The sequence below is a fragment of the Hypanus sabinus genome, chromosome 8, assembly GCF_030144855.1.
Source record: "Hypanus sabinus isolate sHypSab1 chromosome 8, sHypSab1.hap1, whole genome shotgun sequence".
Lineage (NCBI taxonomy): Eukaryota > Metazoa > Chordata > Chondrichthyes > Myliobatiformes > Dasyatidae > Hypanus > Hypanus sabinus.
This window is the reverse complement of record NC_082713.1, coordinates 57,946,500-57,959,621: the sequence shown is the minus strand read 5'-3', so window position 1 is coordinate 57,959,621 and position 13,122 is coordinate 57,946,500. Positions and strand designations below refer to the sequence as shown.

The 13,122-nt window shown below is 38.3% G+C and overlaps 1 protein-coding gene and 1 long non-coding RNA gene across 3 annotated transcripts in view; one reads left to right on the top strand and one right to left on the bottom strand.

Annotated features, from left to right (window-relative positions):
* The window catches only part of znf711 (zinc finger protein 711), a 53,135-nt gene extending 49,418 nt beyond the window's left edge, over nucleotides 1-3,717 (bottom strand). For both annotated transcript variants that reach the window (XM_059977282.1, XM_059977283.1), the window contains exon 1: nucleotides 3,579-3,717. The gene's annotated coding sequence lies outside the window, so the exon portion shown is untranslated. The remainder of the gene's footprint in view (nucleotides 1-3,578) is intronic.
* Nucleotides 3,718-3,851: 134 nt separating this feature from the next.
* LOC132398197 (uncharacterized) lies at nucleotides 3,852-10,856 on the top strand. The gene is made up of 3 exons (XR_009513567.1): nucleotides 3,852-4,169; nucleotides 6,603-6,733; nucleotides 8,186-10,856. It is a non-coding gene; the product is annotated as an uncharacterized LOC132398197 (long non-coding RNA).
* Nucleotides 10,857-13,122: the final 2,266 nt, after the last annotated feature.

The window sequence follows — 13,122 nt, the reverse complement described above, 5'->3', positions numbered from 1 at the left end:
ATCATTCTACTACTAAGCTGTGTGCCATTGGACCCTGTAATTTATATTTTGAAGGTGTGTTTTTGGACCGATTGTGTGATCTGGCACTTTGTTGTCTCCAAAGGGAATACAGTGAGTTTTGGAGTGGGGTAACTGGCTGCAAAGCATGTGCTACCAGGCCGCGAGGCAGCTGACTCATATCGCTTCACACCACCAAATCATATCGTTTCCTCGCGGCCCAGTGGTTGGGGTCCACTGGGGTAAGTGGCCTGGTGACTACGAAACCTGGAGACTCCATTTCTTGCCGTTTAAAGCATCAAGCAAGATTGAAATTAAATCAACGACGAGGCGAAAGGCGAGCGGGTGTTCAGCAGTATCTGCCTATGCGTGATTGGCCTCTCTCTTCTTCTCGGTTGCCACTGCCAGAGGAATGTATCAGTGTCTTGGTCCTGGGCAAGGATTAATCAATGCAGTTTGTGGATTGGACTCTGCAATTCAGGTTATTTGCTTCTGGTTACTCTTTTTTTATTGCTATTTTGATTGAGGTGGACTGGCTCTTGGCCTGGTCAATGAATGACAGTGCTAAATTGAACTGAACTAAACTCAACATTCCTAGACTGTTTCAAGGACTCTATAGTTTGATATTGTGTGTTTTGCTCATTTTTTTTGTTATTTGCATGATTTGTGCTTTTTTGTGAGTTGGGTGTTTAATGTTTTCTTTGAACAGGTTCCATGGTTTTCTGTTTTGTGGTTGTCTGTGAGAATCTCAGGGTTGTATACTGTGTACATGCTTTGATAATAAATGTACCTGGAACTTTTAAATAGTTGATTAAAACTAAAGCTTACAAAATGGCAACCAAAAGCAAAATGTTTTTGGAGATCCATATTTACATCATGGTACTGAGGTTAAGGGGCTTGAGAACTTCAAGTTCCTAGGAGTGAACGTCACCAGTAGATTGACCTCGTCCAACCACATAGACATCAGGGCCAAGAAAACTCACCAGTACTTCTACTTTTTCAGGATACCAAAGAAATTTAACATGTCCCCTTTGACGCTCACCAATTTTTAAATTGATGCAACACTGAAAGCATTCTATCCAGAGGCATCACAGCTTAGTTTGTGAACTGCTCTATGACCACAATAAACCAGAGTTGTGGGCAACTCAGCACATCATGGAAACCAGCTATCCCTCTATTGACTTTGTCTACATCTCACAGACCCCCACCCACTTCAAATATTCACTCTCTTCTTCCCCTTTCCCAAAGGTAGTAAGTACAAACATATGAAAGCACATAACACCAGAATTGGGGATAGCTTCTTTAACACTGTTATAAGACAATTTAAATTACCTTTTATGTCGTTGCACTTTATTGTCTACATACACTCACTTTCTCTGCAATACCCTATTCTGCATTTTTCCTTCTGCTGTATTTCCATGTACTGTCGAAGTGAAACAATTTGTATGGAATGTATACAAGGCAAGTTTATTAGTGTAATTTGGTACACATGACAATAATAAACCAATTTACTTTTATTTTAAAACAACATTTTAAAAGGAATTATTTTGTTTACATATCAAGATGGGGTGTTTTGAAAAGAATTTGCAGCATTCTTTTGATTTCTTTCAATATAGTTTAATTTCAGATCATCTACAACCAGTTTCTCAGATCCAGTGTAAAAACATTTGTACAATTAGATGGCATCATAAGTCAGTTAAAAAACTTAAGCTTAGGATTCTGATCTTGAACAAATTCTACTTAACAATTCAATGATAATTCTGTATAAATTTACATCATATGATAACCAGCCAAAAAAGCTAGAACTTCTGCACTAAAAACTACTTATGTCAAATATAGTTTGCTCAAATTACATCTGACGGAGAGAATGCCTATGAGAGCACAAAGTAGGTGAAGTAACTATCACAATACTTTTAACTGCAATACCTGTCTTTATGGGAAATTGTACATGGCACTGTATTGTTATAACCAGATATTTGAAAAACAGGCACAGATGCAACATTGGACAATAAGAGCTCAATCAAAGATTTTCATCCTAGAAATGTCAGGATTACAAAATTATACCACTGGCATATGCGGATGCCTAAAATTACAAGCTGCTGTTTGCAGCAGTGAACAGTTTTTCTATTGAGAATGACTGACAACCGATATTTACTGCACAGTATATAGTAATACACAACTGTCACATTATCCCTGCAGTTATAATTTCACAGGTCAGATATCACATTGTTAAAAGTCAGATATTCAGCAGTTATATTTCCAAAGTACAATCCATTTCAACCAATAATAGCTAGATAAGAAACTCCAATGCAATCACCAAAGAGTATTATTATAATTTCTGTAGTTGCCTCAAAACTAGATATTTGATCTGCTGCAATTTCAGCAAATACAAACTTCAGAGAAACTAGAATAAAAGTATAAGAAAACTAACACCATAAATCCATCAACTCTTGCTGCTACACTACGAGAATAAGATGGAAACACTGAAAATAATCACCGGGTTTGATTGCACCTTAGCAGAAGAAACAGTAAATGTATCAAATGTGTGACCTTTTGGTCACTGATCACCTCCTAACTTGGCAAGTATTTCCAAATGTTTCTGTTTTAGGTCATATTTATAGTATCCATATTGTTCTTCTGTATTAACACTGAGAAAATTTAATGGATTGCACAAAACGCGTTTTACTGTCGAAACACTATTCCGAATAGGCCGTTTTAAAATTACAGAATTAAAGAGTTAACCACTTTTCCCTGAAAGCAATTTCCCACAGGTATTGCCCGTTGGCAGATGACACATGCACATTTCAAACTGGAAACCTCACGACATGGTTGAAATGTGGGAACTGTTTTTGTTAATCTTGGCACAAAGGGAATGGAGATATTAGATCAAATACATTTAGGTTAAAACCGTTGTTGCCGTTTTAGTGACAATACGCAGAAATTTTAAACTTAGATATAAATCTTCTTTTCTAATGATCATATTTTAAATCGGAAAACATTAAGAGTACAATAAATTAAAACAATATTTTTAAAGCTAAACCAACACGATGCAGCATCGCAGGATTTACAATGGATGACTTTGTTAGAGGTATCTCGCTCAGAGTAGACGAGTACCATCTCAAGCCGCAAAAACGGGCGGCAATGTGTGCGTATCACTATGATGGGTCCGGACAGTCGTGTCTGTTGCAAAATGCTGCAAATCACTTGGCTGTGAGTGCGCGCACACACACACACGCTATTTTCCAACTGCATCAGAGCCACGGCCCCGTGGAAGGTGAAAGGGTTGCAGTGAATTTCAGACACGGGGAAGGAAGACCGATCATGGCCGCTTCCCCTCCCCCAGCGCTACCCCCCTCCCCCGGAGTCAGACACCAATCGCCCGCCCAGTGGCCGACATCTTGCTTTTCTGCCATATTACGTTTTCTGCCCCCCCTGCGCTTGTCCTCGCTGATTTGGGGGAGGTTACCTCAGCACAAACCGGTGGCCAAGACCTGAGCCTCCAGCTCAGGCCACTTTTCCTCCCTGATATTTCACTTTGTTTAACGTAATTGAACCTGGTCGCGCACAAAAGACGAACTCACTCCAACTTCTCTCTCGGATCGCCGTCTCCTCCTCCTCCGCGGCCGAAAGTCCGAGCTAACCGTCGAAATTTTCTCCGTTTCTTTCTTCCTATCTTGCTGCGCTGCTTCTTTTTGGTCCGCTGAGATTTCAAGCCCTATGTTGGGCTAGCCAAATGGGGCGGGAGGAACAGGGCCGCGGCCTAACTGCGGCCTTAACCCGGCCTAGTTCCGCCCTTCAATTACCTCAGTACGGGGCCCGAGGCGCGCCCTTCCCCCCCCCCCACCCACCGCTGGGCGGGCCCACTCGATGTGAGCCGGCAACTCGCTCGTCGTGCTGCAGCCGGCGGTGCCGTCTCCTGACGGGGGCCGAACGCTGCCCGGCGCCAGGCCCCGCCAATTAGGCTTCGATCTGGCGGCGGCGGCGGCGGGCTGAGCGCGCGCCCGCACCGGCTTGTCGGGTTACGTCAGAGCGAGGCAGCTGAGGAGTTGCAGTCTGAGCCGCAGGGTAGAGCAGAGCGCAGGCTGAGAGGCGCTGCAACAATAAAACCACGGGAATTGGGCGAAATCTGCAGTAACTGCAACAGAATAATGCAGCGCACGAAAGGGTAGAAGGTGCGTTATCGAATCCTGCAAACGAGGAGTTTGTTTTTGCACACCCTATGTTCCAGGCACGAAATAGTGCAGGCCCCATGGACGTGTCACTCGTTGACAATTATCCTTAACAATTCTTTTTACATTTTGTCTTCAATTGATTTGTGGTCCATTAAACAAAACGTAAAAGTGGTGTCAACAGTTTTAAATAGCCCCATCGCTGAATAAGAGCAATTGGTAGGTGAAGGAGAGGATTGGTGAGGTTTGCCATTTCTGGAATGTTAACACTGGCCAAATAATATTCAAGCCAAGGGTCGGCTATTATTCATTAAAAGGTATACACTACCACACCTCTAAGACACATTGTAGGTGAAATAATCAGATGTGGACCAACAGCTGTTCTCATTTCATTACCAGAACACAGGCCCCCATTGAAAATGGAAATTTGATACACTGAACTGATACAAATAATGTAGTGGCAACAACTATCCATTCAGGAAATTACTTTAATATCATGGGAAATTACTTTTATATCATGGTAAACTGGAGAAGGAAACTGACAAAAATGTGTTTGCTTTAAGATATAGTTTGGTAGAATTTATTTTAAGTTTAGGAAAGTTTTAGTATGGGTGGAGCAATATTGGCTTAGATGAGTGTGAGTAGCTAATTTTAAAATATAACCAAATATTTGAAGCCTTTCACTTAACTGGAAAATTTTCATTCAGCTTGGCATGTGGTAAAAATTCTGTCAAGCACTTCAGCTAACTGGGGATAAGTTGATAAAGCCATATAAAGAAAAATAATGGTAAGTAATAATTTAAGGCAGTGGTTGAAAACAATTCTGTGTATCTACTTAAAGATTGCTGCAGTTAACTGAGAATATTTACGGTGGATTCAGGTTTATTGGGTCAGATCGGGACCTGTACATTTTGGTCCAATTAAGTGGCTGTCCCATTTAGCTGAGGTTTCATGGAAATAGCTAAAAAGGTGGTAAAAAGACCAACTGAGTAACAAATTATGCATTTAAATGAAATATAGAACAAATTAGAATGCTACCTATAGTACTACAGTGCTAAAAAACTGCATTAGTTCCTAATAGTCATCAACAGAAGAATTCATCCAGTGAACATAATGAACAAAATCAGTACAGACACCTATGCATATATGGACTGCCTTCGTAAAGTGCTACTGACGATGCATCTTTAATCTTTATTTTCATTGTAACATTCAAGATGATTGTTGATACCTTCAAATTCATTGTAGTTGATAACTTGAAGTAGTGATAGCATTTCATCTTCACTCCCGGCCAGTGTTGGCATCTCCAAGCCTGAATGCTTGAAAATGCAATGAGCAAAAGAATTCTGCATTGTCTTGCTGCTTATTTCTTGCCAATTATCAATGACATAGATCACTTCTCTTCGAATGCAAACACATACAAATGATGCTATTTAAAAACTGCTTGCTCAAAGCACAGTGTAGTATCTAATGGCCACACAAGTGCTTGCAACTGCGTTCCACCAGTGTTTTGTGTGTGTTGCTTGAATTTCCAGCATCTGCAGATTTCCTCATGTTTGCTAGTTAGAACCTGTTCAGCACCAGTCTCATGCCACAGTTAAGGGACATAGTGTCCCCAATAAACAAGGGGATTCCTGGCAATTTTCTCAGTAAGTTCGTTCTTGAAGAATTCTCCCAAATAAACAGTTACCCCAATTAACCAGAATCCATTGTGCTGAATTTACCAATAAATTTTCTTAGTTTTCCTCAATAATCTTAAAAGCCAAATAAAAGATGCTAAAGACTTCTCAATTGGGAAAGACAAAAAAAACTGAGGACAATTTAAGCAGATCTGGAATGAACATAGATAGTGAGGTTTATTTTCTGAAGTCAGAAACATAAATACAACACTTTAGAATGAAAAGTTAAAAGCTTAGAATTTAATAAGGTCAATTTTGCCTTTTTTGACTATGCTGCATTGGTTGACAATTATAATTTCAAATCAATTAAAAGCCAGATTCATCTTGTGGAACCTAATATACAGAGAATTGGTTTGAAGTGCTAGCAATTTGGATCTTCTCAAGTTGAGATCACTGAATAGTCATCTCACTGAAACATGCAACAGTTATAACTAAAGGTTATTACCTCTATCTGAACAATCCAAAGCAACGATGTTTTATTTCAAGTGTTCTGCTACTTAGGACTAAGATGAGTAAAAATTCTCTTTACTTAGGTCATGTATCTCAGAAATTCTAGAGAACCAAATTTGTACAAATGTGGAGGTGCTTAAGGAAATTAAGGACTTGACTATTTGTTTTCTAGGATTACAAGGGAGGAAAAAATGAACCTGGTGGAAAATTACTATACATGTCATTGTATCTTTCATATAACAAAATTCAAAGTATATTTATTATCAAAGCATGTATACTGTATATAACCTTGAGATTTATCTTTTTGCAGGTATCCACAAAAGAAAGAAATACAATAGAACTGGTCCATACAATACCATCAAGCTTCCGGTGTGTGAAATAAAAGAACAGATTGTGCAAATAAAAAGTAAACAAATAATATTAACTGCAGAATCCCTGAAGGTGAGTCTGCAGCCACTGAGCTGAGGCAGAGTCAGTTCAATGCTTAAGCGTCTTGATCAAATTGCTCAAATAGTTAAAAAGAAGTAAGCCAAAACACAAGGAACTGCAGAGTCTCTGAACATGAGCTCACAGCTGTAGAACACGTTCAGCACTGAGAAGAGTGAAGCCCATTCCGTAGCCTTATGGCTACAGTGCAACAGCTGTTCCCAAATCTGGTGATGTGGGACCTAAGACCCCTGCACCTTATGCCTGCCGGCAGCAGTGAGAAGAGACTGGTCAAATGCAGGCAGACAGTGCTGAACACCTGTTCATTTTCCGCTCTCTTCCTTGATAATTTTACTCTTGTTCAACACTTTAATTGACACGGAGTAAGGGAGCCGACCACAGGTTTGTGTTCCGCCCTTAAGTGCTGGTCGCTGCACACTCTGTTCTCATCCATGCCAAATCCCCAGGAGATCGCAGAAGCGCCAGATCGCTTAGTTGGCTCAGAAATATATCCTTAAAAAGGAAATTACAGGCTGCAATCAAATAGCAGTTCTGAAGAAGTATATTTAGACAAAGTAATATCTGGTAGTTTTGTGAGCTGTCTGCAGGATGTCACTATTGGTCACTGGTGCCGTCTTGCCAGGCCAATTAGGGCCAATAGGAAAAGCAAAAGAGAAAAAAGTGAATAAGGTTCATGTAGATCAAATACCCATTGAATGACTTTGAACAAAACATTGTAATTAGCAGCATGTTCAAGGTCACATGCTTGTCAATGTCACAAACTACAATCATGAATGAGCTGCTTCTAGTTGTAAATAGGTCACAGAGCTATGAAAATACAACAGTGTTGTTTTTGATTTATAACTGATTTTTCTGCCGGTGACAATATATAAAATGTGGAAATAGGTGTCAGCAACAATAGTCTCCCTATTCAAATTAAGAGGAAATGTGTTCACTATGTTTAAATTGTGACACAGCCACCATCTTTAGGATTATTTACAAGTTGAAGGAATCCCAGCAGTTCTTGTCAATCATTCCACTCCTTATGATAATAAAATAAATAAAATATTATTTAAAATGGTGAAAACTACTTAAAAGAAAAGCATTATGATATTGCATTACTGTGCTTCATTATGTTCTTTTAGGTAATTACAGAAAATATCATTAAGATTCCTCCACAGAACTCTGAGTAATCCAGGATGAACTCTTTTAGCTAACTTGAAAACTGATTGTAGAGTAATTTTCATAGAAATCAGGCATGATAATTTATACTCTATTTGCATGCAAGTGCCACATCAAGCACACAAGAATTCATAACATCCAGTTCTTGAAGGGTTAAAGCAAGTTTAAGTCTATTCCAAATTTAAAAAATGAGCATTTAATGTACTTGTCCCTATTCAGAATAAAATATTAATACTATGATGTACAGTAATCTTTATCTAATGCTGGATCTGAAATAAATTACAGAGTTCAAATCTGGTCATCTATGACTGCAACACTGCACCACAGATTGACAAGAGAAGCACAAATATGGAAGCTGCATCTAATGTCGTCAGACTTGGGAAGGATCTTCAATTTCACCATTGCAATTAGGATCTTTTTCTTAAAAGATAAAATATATTTTGATGCTTCCTCTGAGAACAATAAAAGAACAATAGTTCCATGAAAATGGTGCAGAATATCTTACTGCCCTGTTGCTGTTGTGTGTATAGTTGCCATACCCTTCCTCACTACTTTATGCTGGAATCTGCAAAGGGGAGATAGGCAGTTTTAGTATGCAAATTAACTGATGTATCTATTTTCAGTCTGAATTGAGCATTCATTGCCCAGTATCAGTTTGTAATCTGTTCAAAGAAGAACTCGAAACATAAGTATCAAGATTGTTCTGCAAGTTTAAGATACATAGTTCTTCCATATTCCACAAAATCGGCCAGTGCTGGAAAGCAATCCCTTTCTGGACAGCTTCAAAAGACTCATCATTCATTTTGCCTTCAGTTAATGAGGTACAGCCCACACTGGATCATCCAGGTTTCCCAGTTAACAAAATTCTTTCTTTTTTCAGTATTGAAATCTTGTTGCTGTTTAATTTTTAGTAGTGCCTTAGATTTACTTGTATAGTCTTAGAAACCTTGTATACTTGAGAGAAATTTTGATCATCTGCCTTCAGGAAAGATGTAAACAAGGTTGAAAGAATACAGAGAAAATTTTCAAGGATATTGCAGGTATGAAGAACCAGAGTTATTGGGAAAGATTGAATAGGTTAGGACTGTATACTTTAGATCATAGAAGATTGAGAGGAGATTTGATAGAGGTATACAAAATTATGAGGGGTAAATGCAAGCAGGCTTTTTCTACTGAGGTTGGGTGGGACTACAACCAGAGGCTATGGGTTAAGGGTGAAAGGTGAGAAGTTTAAGGGGAACATGAGGGGAAACTAATTCACTGAGGGTCATGAAAGTGTGGAATGAGCAGCCAGCACAAGTGGTGCATGCAAGTTCGATATCAACATTTTAGAGAAGTGTGGATAGATAGAGGTCTATGATCCTGGTGCAGGTTGATGGGAGTAGACAGTCTAAATGGTTTGGTATGAACTAGATTGGTGGAAAGGCCTGTTTATGACTCTATAATTTGCTTTTAGACAACTTTCAAGGCTGTACTGCCAATACCACTCTAGTCTTAGCTGTAAATCAATTGATTGCATTTGTACATGGAAAATTGCTGGTTTATGACATCATAATCTATATAATTGCCCACTGAAACATATTTCCTCATCAAATTTTGGACCCATGACCTAAAGCATCTATTAAATACATCTTCCCTTCCCTTGCATTAGCAGCATTCTTCAAAAACCACTTGGCCCAGAACTCTCTGGCTCTAGCTTCAATCTCTCTCAATAAAGGTTCAGTTTTCCTCATTCTAATTTTAGGTATTTTTAATCTCCTGGCCAGTTGCACCACCATCTGTTATGGGAACTGCAAAATATCTGACAGCAAGTCCCTATAAAGGATTGCAGGGACTGCTGAGAGGAACATTGAGATCTCTTTCCCACCCATCAGAGATATTTATCAGGAGTGTTGTGCATGCGGGGCCCTCAGCATCATCAGTGATCCCTTCCATCCATCCAATGATTTCTTTCACCCCCTGCCATCAGGCAGGAGGTACCGTAGCATTAGGACAAGGACTGTCAGAGCAGGGAACAGCTTCTTCCCGGCTGCGAGACTACTGAACTCCCTGCCACCACCCAGGATCATCACACATGTTTTCAGAGTGCTATATGGTTTATTTACAACTTGTGTCCAAATCTCCACAAACTCCTAATGAAAGACAACCACTGGTATGCTTTCATCATGATTGTTTCGATATGGTGGACTCATGATAGATCCTCTGACATGTTGACATTCAGGAACTTGAAACTACTCACACTTTCTACCACTGACCCCTCAATAGAATTGGTGTGTGTTTTCTTGATTTCCCCTTCCTGGAGTCTAATTCCCTGGTCTTGCTGAGGTTGAGTGCAAGGTTGTTGTTGTAATAGCACTTGACCCAGCTGATCTATTTTGCTCCTGTATGCCTCTTTATAGCCACCTGAGATGTTGCCAACAACAGTGGTATCAGTGACATTTTTTTTGAGTTTTCAAATGATTACAGAAAGAAGAAAAAAACATTATCAACCCCTCCCCCCTAACATATCCCTACGGAAAGAAAGAAAAAGAAAGAGAAGAAGAAAGAAAGAAAGAAAGAAAATGCCTGGATATCGGAAGATCCCCACATGCTCCACGGAGTTCATAATAGCTTTAGTATATATATTTATTTCTTTCCCCAAATAACCATTAATTTTATCTTCGGAGCACCTATATATTTAATCCTGTCTTTTGTAAATAAGAGTGCCAATTTTTCAGAAATGTTTCATATTTATCTCTTAAATTATAAGTAATTTTTTCAAGTGGAATACAGCTGAAAATTTCGTTCTTCCAACAATCTATACTTAAGTATGAATCCGATTTCCAAGTAACTGCAATAGCCTTTTTGGCTACTGCCAATGCAATTTTTATGAATTCTTTCTGATATTTATTCAATTTGGGTTTCGGTTTTATCCCTTCAATATCACCTAATAAAAATAATATTGGGTTATGTGGAAGTTGTGTTCCAATAATTTGTTCCAGTAAAACTCTTAAATTTGTCCAAAAAGGTTGAATTTTAGAACAAGACCAAGTAGAATGTAAAAAAGTACCAATTTCTTGATTACATCGGAAACATTGATCAGATAAATTTGGGTTTAATTTATTTATTTTTTGTGGTGTAATATATAATTGATGTAAAAAATTATATTGCACTAATCTTAGCTGGACATTTGTTGTATTTGTCATACTATCAAGACATAGTCTTAACCAACTTGTTTCTTCAATTTTAATATTCAAGTCAGTTTCCCATTTTTGTCTTGACTTATGAATTCCTTGTTTAATTGCCTGTTTTTGAATTAAACTATACATACAAGAAATAAATTTTTAAATTTTTCCTTTTTGAATTAAAGACCCAATTTATCTCTTAAAGAAGCCCTTAATTGGAAATAACAAAAAGAGTGTTGTTTGATATTTTGAATTTATTCTTTAATTGATCAAATGACATCAATATACCTCCTTCAAAACAATCTCCTATATATCTGATCCCTTTTTGAAACCAGTTGTATAAAATATATAATACTTATTCTAAACACTACCAATACAACTACCCCAGAAGTTTTTTCAAGAGTTAAATAAATATGTGAGGAAGTTCCTTTGGAAAGGTAAGACGTCAAGAATATCGTTGGAAAAATTGACATGGAAATTTGATCTAGGAGGGCTACAACTTCCAAACTTTTAAGAATTATTATAAAGCAAATCAACTTAGATTTATTGCAAATTTTTTGATAATGGTAAGCCAGCATGGATTAGAATAGAACCAGATAAAATAGGAGAAAATACACCAGAAGATTTTATATATAAATGGGAATCTAAATGGATACAGGAAAAGAAAGAATCTCCTATATTAAAAAATTTGATTGATCTATGGAATAAAATAAATGTTGATGATAAGATAAGGAAATCTTCATTAGCAAAGAGATCTTTAATTCAAAATAAACTTATTCCTTTTACAATGGATAATCAACTTTTATACAGTGACAAATTTTTGATAAAGTTTGATCTGTGCACATCCACACAATCGTGAGTATAGAGGAAGCGGAGTAGTGGGTCCTTGAGGTGCATCTGTTGATTGTCAGTGAGATGTTATCACCAATCCATATTGACTGAAGTTGCCTGATGAAGAAGTGAAGAATCCAGGTGCAGAGGGAGGTACAATGGCTGAAGCTTGTGGAGTAGTACTGAGGGGATGAGAGTATCCACTGTAGATCTGTTGAGCTGGCAAATTGTGGATGGTACAGGTCCTTGCTCAGGCAGAAGTTAATTATAGGCATTACTGATCTCTCAAAGCACTTCATCACACCACATGTCCTGCATGGGAGTCTGGTGAAGAAGGTTCCGTTGCTTAGCATTTAGGATGAGATAGTAAATTGGATTCGACATTGGCATGAATGGAGGAGCCAGAGAGTGGTAGTAGATGGTTGCCTCTCTGACTGGAAGGCCTGTTACTAGTGTGTGACACACAGTACTGGGTTCATTCTTGTTTGTCATCTATATTAATGATTTGGATGATAATGTGATAAACTGGATCAGCAAATTTGTGGATCATGCCAAGATTGTGAGTGTAGTGGACAGCGAGGAAAGCTATCAAAGATTATTGCAAGATTTAGACCAGCTGAAAATTGACTGCTGAAATTTAATACAGACAAGTGTGAGGTGTTGCACTTTGGGAGGACAAACCAGGGTAGGACTGACTTAGTAAATGGTAGTGCACTGAGAAGTATGGTAGAACAGTGGGATCTTGGAATACAGATCCAAAATTCCTTGCAAGTGACTTCATAAGTAGATAGGGTTGTAAAGAAAGTTTTTAGCTATTTGTTTTTCATAAATCAAAGTATTAAGTACAGGAGTTGGGATGTTATAATGAAGTTATATAAGATGTTGGTGAGGTTAAATTTGGAGTCTTATGTGCAATTCTAGTCAACTATAGGAAAGATACAAATAAGATTGAAAGAGTAAAATGAAAATTTATAGAGATGTTGCTGGGACTTGAGGACCTAAATTATGTGGGAAGGTTGAATAGGTTAGGACTTTATTCGCTGGAGCAAAATTGTGGACAACATAATTATGAGGGGTAGAGGTAGGGTTAATGCAAGCAGGCTTTCTCCACCAAGGTTGGGTCAGACTAGAACCAGAGGTCATAGGTTAAGGGTGAAAAGTGGAATACTTAAAGAGAACCTGAGAGGGACTTTCTTCACTCAGAGGATGGTGCAAACATGGAAGAAG